At 41.1% G+C, this 8,872-nt stretch overlaps 1 protein-coding gene across 1 annotated transcript in view; it reads right to left on the reverse strand.

Annotated features, from left to right (window-relative positions):
• The window catches only part of CD109 (CD109 molecule), a 75,599-nt gene that overhangs the window by 62,515 nt on the left and 4,212 nt on the right, over positions 1 to 8,872 (reverse strand). The window lies entirely within an intron of this gene.

An 8,872-nucleotide genomic window follows, 5' to 3' on the forward strand; every position in this document is an offset into this window, starting at 1 on the left:
CTATTTTGTTAGGAACTGAGCAGCCTGGGCAGATCCGAAATTCTTCAGTGCTGCAGTGAATTTCCCTGTCATGCAAGATTTTCCCATGTTCCCAGAGACTACCAAGCTGTAGTCAATTCCCTGGAGCTCTGCCCAGCCATGCCTAGGGATGGCCTCAGATGTGCTCAGGTAAGAGCCATAGGCAAAATGTTTCCTTTATGCTAATGCTGAATGGCAGAAATTCACCACATTTTTCTGTTCACTTGATGAATTACAGTTATATTTAATCATACAGCAATTTCAGGTTCATAAGGATTTAACCAAGGTCCAACAGTTAGCACATGGCACTGCTCTGCTGGCAGCTCTGCCATCACACAGCTGGACACTTTTACCCACATACAGTGTGTAACACTTCACATGATTTACACATGGGATCAGTCAAGTCTACTGTCCCCTCCTTCAACACATCCCTGCAAGGAATATATTCAGTTATTAAATACAGTTCCCAGTGATCACATGTAACTAACTCCAGGCAGAAGTAAGTTCAGAAAGGAGCCCAGAACAGTTAAGCCACCTACATCAGGCACTGCAGACCACCAAATGCTTCCTCCTGACTCATCCCATCTGCCCTCTGCAGCAGTGGAGTAACCAGCACAACTGCAGTGGGCTAGAGAGTGGAAAGACCAGGCAAGGGCACAGGCCCCTGCTACCACAAGGGATTAGTCAAAGAAAACATCCAGCTAGGAGCCATGACCTAGCTGCAGGGGGAGGCAGGAAAATTCAGTGGACTGTTGCAGACTAATCTTGAAGAAAGTTACAAAAAAAACAAACAAAAATCCCCGGAGAAGTCACATGAAAAAAATATCCTTCCTCATCACTTGAAAAATCATTTCTTTCACAGAATTCCTGAAGCTTGTACTGTATTCATTCAATAAATACTGCACTGAGAAAATATATGGAGATAGAGGGGAAACAAATGCCACACTGTCCTGGATCCTTTTCCTCAGAATCCTTGGCATTTAGGATTATCCAGCAGAAGAGGAATCAAAGACAGTGTGGTAGTGACATGTCACCAGTATAGACATCAGGGTGAAATTGTCATCTTTTTAATGTACCTTTTCACCCTGACATTTGTTGGCATGGTCTAACAGTATTGTTATCGATAAAGCAAATAGAAAAAGTTTGACAGAACAAAACACATGCATTTTTTTTAGACCTATGGAGAGATGCATAAACAATGGCATCTTAAATGCTTTCCTTTGCATGGGCCTGATCCAAACTCAGAAAGTTATGCTACCCTTTCTTGAGCTGACACCACTAGCACTAGGACTAGGCATAAATGTTTTAACTTCCAAAAAAAAGGACAGATGTTCCAGGAAAAGAACTGTATGGCTTGGCACAGTGAACTAGAGCTTGTGCCAATACGTATCAGTACAGCAGCACTTCAGTCTCTAATTTACATCAAGTTAGGACTGACTGTATATTCTAGCTCATGTGGCATATATTGCTACAAATAGACTTTCTCACTTAAACTTTTCTACCTACATCCTCATTCCTTCTTAGTCTTGTCAAGAACAGAAAAAATATAACTGGACTCACTTCAGACTGATTTACTGAAATGGTGCCACATCTTTCTTCTGAGAGCTGTGCTAACATATCCATGCTTAGGGAATGTTTACAGAAAAGCATTTTCCTTGCAGTGGCAAATAGAGTTTTTTCTACTGCTGAGTCTATTTCAAAAACCTCACATCAGAGAAATAAAAAATAATGTTCCTAAATGTTCTTCTGGATTTTTATTTCCTGTCCAAAATATACATTGTTTTTGTGTTTAAAGAAGGAAAAAAAAAAAAAAGAAAGCATAAATACCGAGGTCTAAACTGTCCAGGGAGCGAAAAATACTTTTTCTTCAAACAAGAAGACCTTCAAGTCTGTTGAGTTTATGGTTTTCTTAAATGTGTTATAGTCCTCAGATATCATCCTAAAGCTAGCACCCAAATTAGCAGTGGTTAGTTACACAAATAGCCCAAAATACATAGCGTGAGCCACTGCTGTTAAGTTATGGCTAAATTTGGCACGGATGGTAGAAGGAGGGGCAATACAACACTCAAACGCATGCAATAGGGATTGCCAGGGGACGTCAGCATGTGGGCTGACATCCAAAGCCAAATGAGGCCAACAGGCCTGTAGCAAAGAGGTATATACTTGCTCCAAAAAGCCTCCTAAAACCTTCCTGTCTGCCAGCACTACGTACGCGTCCCTCCACAGTCACTCATTACCCTACTCCCTGTTTCCACCATCCCTTATCCTTTTCAGTACTTTCTTCAAATCGGGAGGCTAAAAGCATTCAAATTATAAAGCGAGAGAGAGACGCAGGGTAGCAGCGCTGACTATGGAGAAAGATGTAAAAGGGCAGGAGGAATAATCTGAACTGGACTAGAACCTGAGGATCTGGTCAGGAAACAGGGCACCACAGTTCTAGAAGACAGAAGAAAGGCAGCATGCACAGACTTTTTTGTGATTAAAGCCATGTTTTAGCAAACTCTGCAGTTGTTAGCAAGTTCTAGCTTCAGTCTGCAATGTAAAGTGTATGGATATTTTCCTAACAACTAGGAAAAAAACCCTTCTCCAGCTGAATATAAAGGTTTTTCCCCAATCTGCTTTTCTCCACCACCAGAAGAATAGGGGAAACCCAAGCCAACCATAAAAGCACAACCAGAAACACTCATGGTCAGGACAGAACAGATACATACCAGAAGGTAGGAAAAGAAGGGGCACTGTCCTTCCTCTTCTCTGCCCCCTCACCATGACATTCCCTATGTCTTTCTATTTCACATGGCAAAGGAGTCGTGGTACCTCCCTATTGTCCCTTTTACTGGTTCAGCCATTCTTCTCTCATCAGCACTGTCAGATCTACCCTTGAGGAAAACCACCATCTCCCAACCTCTCAGACCAACAGACATTGCTGATGCTGGGCACCTCTTCCCTTGCCCTGCACATGCATGATCCCTTCCCCAAGCAAGCAACATGTTTCCTGCAGACTGGCTCTTTTTAGACTTAGAGCATAATTCAGGCATTTAATTCTTCACTCAATCTCCTAAAGTATAACAACCAACTCTATATTATTATTACCGCTTTCAGCTGAGTAGTCAAAGACCAATCAGTTGCAAAAACACAATACTTGAAACACCCTCTGGTTTATCTGAGACACTGAATGCCTTGTAGGAAAAGAAAACAGCTTCCTATTTCTAAAAGCAAATAATCTCTAACCAGAGACTTCTGACAGCTATTCAGCCACTACCATTGCAGGTGCTTAAATTCAAGTACAGCCTCTTTTCAACTTTTTCCCTGTAAGCACCTAAGAGCCACCCATGGACTTTTTGTCATGTGTATGCCATCACTGCCTACTATACCAAAACAACTATATTGCCATGAATTATAAATTTACAGTTGTTAGCAAGAAAATTTTTGAATACTACAGCAAAGACTTTCTTGACATCAGATCCAGTCTATGAAACTACACAGACAATTCAGAATCGTCTCAGACTTAAGCCTTTTACACAACTAAATGTTGTGTCATCATTCCCTTGGTGACTATACACAAACACACAAACTCACAGGCATCTGCACATCCTGCTTTGAAGGCACTACTGGCCGTCATTACTATCCATTCTGATGTCCATGAAATAAACACAGATAAAGCCACTATTAAGGCAATTTAAAGAAACTGCAGTTTTTATCACAACTTAAAACACGGGAAAATCATACTAGGGCAATATGTGGCTAAGCCTGTATATGCCAGATATTTGGCAGTATTAATACCACCCTCATCACATCAATTGCTGTATGTGGAGCAAAATTCCAAAGCCAAGTCACGTTTCAAACTCATTCACTGCAAATAAATCATTCAGGATCTATTTAAATTTCCACACTTAGAGGAAGTAGAAGAAGAAGGTTTGTTTTCATATTGGTTTTCTTCCATTTTCTGGAATACATTCAGAATCTGTGATGACAAAGACACATAACTTTTCTGAGGGCACAAAGTTATTTAAATATATAAAACCATTACCAGAGACTTTCTTCATCAGTGAATAAAGGCAATATAAACCCCTAACCATACAAAATAAGCACCCGGACCTCACATCTTCACCTGCAGGAAGCTAGAGAAGTGGTCTGTCACTGTGGCAGTGTTTTCCACACACACACTTATTTGGACTACAGTGAATCTAGGTGAACCAGCATCATCCCTTGCCATTTGCTATTCAATCTTTGCTCACAGGATCTCAACTCTGCCTTCACAAACAGGTAGTCACGCATAGCAAAGCATGGAAATCAGTAACGCTGCCAGTGCCAATTGTCTCATAAAAAGAGAAGTCACCTGTGTAGGACTGGAAACTCATGAATTTCCCAAATGCTTGCTGCCTCTGCAGGTACTATAACCCAACACCTCAGCTTGGATCTCCTCCTAATTAGATACCACTCAGGATACCACCCTAGACCCATCTGGAGATCTACTCTTAGCTCCCTTTTCTCTTTAAAGATACTTTTTATATACCTAACACTACATAAATAGGTGCATAGCACACTTCTCCTGATACTTGACCCTAATTCCTCCCATCTCTCCCCAGATGCTTTCCAGAATGTAGAAGAGACTCCCAGGGTTAAAACAAACTCTGTTTGGCCTAAGGTCCCATCTCCAGCAATGGTCAAGGACAGACATCTGAACAGCATAAAAAACGTACAAGTACACAGTAACCCTTCCTTGGGTGCTCTTCCCAGGCTATGCAGTCTGAGGCTTGGGGCTTGAAAAACGAAAACTAATGTCTTCATAGTGGGCCAGTCCTTGATGGACTTTTGTCTCAACTTTGTGAGATCACATTTTCCATTCCCAATAACTGGGACATGGAGTTCCACAATTTATTTTCATCTCATGTGACAGCCCATCTTCTTCCATCAGGTTTGAACTTGCTTCCTGAGAGATCTCTGATCTTTCCCCCTGCTCTCCCTGGAATTTCTCCAGTTGGTTCACAGCCTCCATGAGGAGTGCCAAAGATCAGGCACAGCATTCCCCAGGATGCCTAGTTAGGCTGTGAAGATTACTAGAATACTTTCTCATAGCTTACAGAAATTATTTCTGTGTATACCTTTGAGTACAATATTTACTTTCTTTTTTAAGAACTACAGTATTACTTACAAGCTTTCACATTCTGCTTTCACCTTTAAACCATCACCCACCCTACACACACCCAGTTTTCTGCTGGACTGCTGCACCACCTTGTTCCCCATCCAATAAACGTACACTCTCTAATTCCTCAACCAAATCAGACCCATGCACTAGCTCTAGTGAATCACACTCCAGTTCTTCCCCTAATCATTTCTAGTATTGCCAAGATGAGTTCAAAATTGAATCCTTCCTCCCAGCAACCTTACCAGACCCTTCACTAATCTAATAAACACTCTCCTTTTTTCATTCCTGTCAGTCATACTGAACAATACAATTTCAGGGTAACCCATTTCCAGTTTGAGAGTGAACCACTTAGACCTACTTGATGCAAATTATTTTCCATCCAGCCACAAACATATTAAATAAGAATTTCATGCTGTCCCTGCTTCCCCAGCTGGCTTCTCAGAGTGCCATGCCAGACTATCAAAAGCCTTAGAAACATCAACTATAACAATATCCTGCTTCTTTTCCACCTACAACCCCTGCCAACCCATGGTGCAACACATTCTATTTGCAGGTTTTCAATATTCCAGAACCTGTCTCTTCATTCATGGTCTCGAGACTTCACTAGCATGTTTAAAATTATTTCAATCAATTCCCTAAATATTCTATAGACAATTTTATCAGGTCTAAACATCTATTTTACTATAGTACTCTTTAAATTGTTCCTCCCCTTTTGCTGTCTTAATTCTTAACCCTTTTCCATGACAGTTAGTTGATCCTTTCAGTGAAGACTGAACACTTACTGCCTCTCAGCATCATTAACCAATGCCCTTCTCATCAGAGTGAGTAGGAAGCCACATCCTTTGCTAGCCTTCTTGTTACCAATATGATATTTTAAAACCCTGCCTTATTATCTTTCACATTCTTTCTTACTGATAGTTTGGCCTTACTGGTTTTGTCCTTTCTTACCTGTGCTACTTCTTTAAGCTCAACTTTGTAATCTGATCTCATTTTCAGTTATTACATACAGTTTTCCTTTTTTCTGTTGTTTTTTGGCCAGTGAGAAGATCCTGTTTAGTTACTTTATTTCTTACCTTTCTGCTCTGTTAGGGTAATGTGTACTTATCCTTTTAGTATGCATCCCTCAAGAGCTTTCTCCCTTTGCTTCCCTCCTTGTTTCTGACAGCATCTTACCTCCCAATTCCCTTGTTTATCATCATCACTTTTTTTTTCCCTAATTCACAGCCTTTACTTCGTTTTTCTCTCTCCTCCTCTTCCTAACAGCTCTAAAGCCCTTCCAGTTCACAGTAGCAACAGGGAATCCCAACTGGAATGTGTAACATTCCTTACTCTGTAAGAGTTGCCCCACTGTCAGCATTTCTACTACATTCCACCCTTCTGAAGCTACTGTCAAACAGCCTGTAGGCACTCGATCTGCCACACCCTCCTTGGCTGGATATTGGTGAACATGGTGACCAGAAAGACCTCATACACAAACTGTAAGCCTCTGTAAGGACTCTTTCCCTCAAATCTCAAACAGCAGCCAAGCACTAAAATAAAGCTCAAGTACTGCATGGGATCACTAGTCCCATTTTTCTGCAAACAACTTAAGGGGCCTGTTAGCAGGATGGATTCAACAACAGGCACAGAAAACAGGGCTTTTTTTTCTTTTATGTACTCCAGCAATATGAAAGCCTGTAGCAATGGATGCATGGAAAAAGTCCTGCCAAAGATGGACTGGTGAATCAAAGTTTTTAATGTTGTTTAAACTCATGTAAAGATGGCTCTTTGTAGAGTCACTGCTTTTCCCCGATACCTTCTGTGTGACCCCTTATCGCTCAGGCAGGAGAGTCCTGGGAAGATGTCCCAAGGTGCTCTCATTGGTCCTTTGTTAACCCCTTCCTTATTGGCTGTAAACTCCCCACCTGATTGCAAGACCCCTCACCTGTGATTGGTCCCCTTTGACCCTCCCAAGAGCTATATAAGCCCCCATCCCACAATAAACTTCCTCTTTCATCCGTCTCTCCCCTGGTGGTCTGGTGAGTGCTCCATTGTGGGGTCCCAGGCCATGTGGTGGGGGGCAGGGTGGAAGGGCATACACCTTCCAGGTATGGACTGAAGCCAGACCTGAAGGATTCTCCCCCTCCTCTCATCTACCGTGAAAAGCCCATAAGAGAACGCATTCTTCTCTACTAGCTCCCTTGTCTTTGGATCCAACCCCAACACCTCCTTCCCAAAAACTTTTCCTTCATTCTGATTTTGCATAGGTTATCTGCATACACTCTTAGACAAGTTATGTTTCATGAGGCACAGCTACACATACTTTTGGAGGTGGAGGTTATGGATGTAAAATCACACAACTCTTGCTCTCTTGCTGTTTGGAATTTCAGGCACTGATGCAGAATTAGGCAGAAAGAAGATGTCCCACTAAAGCGCCAGCAAAACCCTTTACCCCGCAGATTTGCAGCATAGACAGCATAGTTACCAGTAACCCAGTCATTTTATTCTGACATAAGGTACAGATACAACTCAAGGTTAACAACAGGGACTGGCATTCTTAGGTCATTTCACTCCATTTAGGTGTAACTTTACAACTTCCTATTCCTAGTGTTTTTCACTGTTTCACATACTAACGTGGTCAGAACCATATTATTAAATATGTATGACATGCTTTCTGGTAAAAGTAGATTTTCCATTGTCTGTGTGGAGTATCACTACATGTCTGAGCTTGACAAACCTTCTCACAGACTATCATGTTTCATAAATCCTAGTTAAGTATTTACCACACTCTAGCTCAATAATCTCTGTTAACAAGTAAGTTTACTCCTCTCTAGAAATAGAGAAAAGCAGTGCAAATTAGTTAAAATGTATAACTAATTTGCAAGCTATGCATGCTACTGTAAACAAGATTCTTCAGTAAGTTCACAAAGTAGTTCTCACTCATCATGCCTTAAATACATTATATTGTACCTTAAATATCAGAAGCTCTAACTAATTCCTTTTCTTTAGAATTAAAAACATTTGCACTGTCAGGTAGAAAGCTTTCATGTGTCATGAAAACTAATTTTTTTTCCTACTTACATGCTACTTACTCTTTCCAATTCATTCTAGCACCAACACAGAAAATACTTTACAGAACTTCTTGCAATTAAGGCATAAGGTTTCTCAAACACTACAACACACAGCAAAGTCTGGGTAGCAAACCCTGTAAGACAACAACTCTTGCCAGTTCAAACTATATCTTTATTGATCAATGACTGAATAAATATGCATGGCAAGAGTCACCCTTCACTGCAATCACTGAAAATGAAACCATTCATGCTGGAAATTTAACTTGCCTGTCTGTTATTCCCATCATGGGGTTTTTTGCTGTTGTTGACCCAGAAAACCCAACAGCTCCAATTGCACACAAGCCATTGTTATCTTCTGCAGTCATTTTCAGTCAAAGTGAGGATCTTTCTGATACTGCATCTCCACAGAAAGTGTGTCAAGGCTTGGTATGGTGCACAGAAACGGCTTGAGTTAGTGCTTTGTGTTTTTCTGGAGTCCGCTGTAGGCAACGGAAACCTATTATCTCCTGGTGATGCACTGACTTTTTTTTGGGGGGGTTGTGCTTGCTCACACAAAGTTTACCTGTAACAGTAACCTCCTGATGCAAACATTCAGTTGGTCTGTTTTCACTACATTTAACATAATTAACTTAATTTCTGTAGCAAAACACTGTTTTTA

This window comes from Neopelma chrysocephalum, unplaced genomic scaffold, assembly GCF_003984885.1.
Source record: "Neopelma chrysocephalum unplaced genomic scaffold, ASM398488v2 Primary Assembly neopelma1_23b, whole genome shotgun sequence".
Lineage (NCBI taxonomy): Eukaryota > Metazoa > Chordata > Aves > Passeriformes > Pipridae > Neopelma > Neopelma chrysocephalum.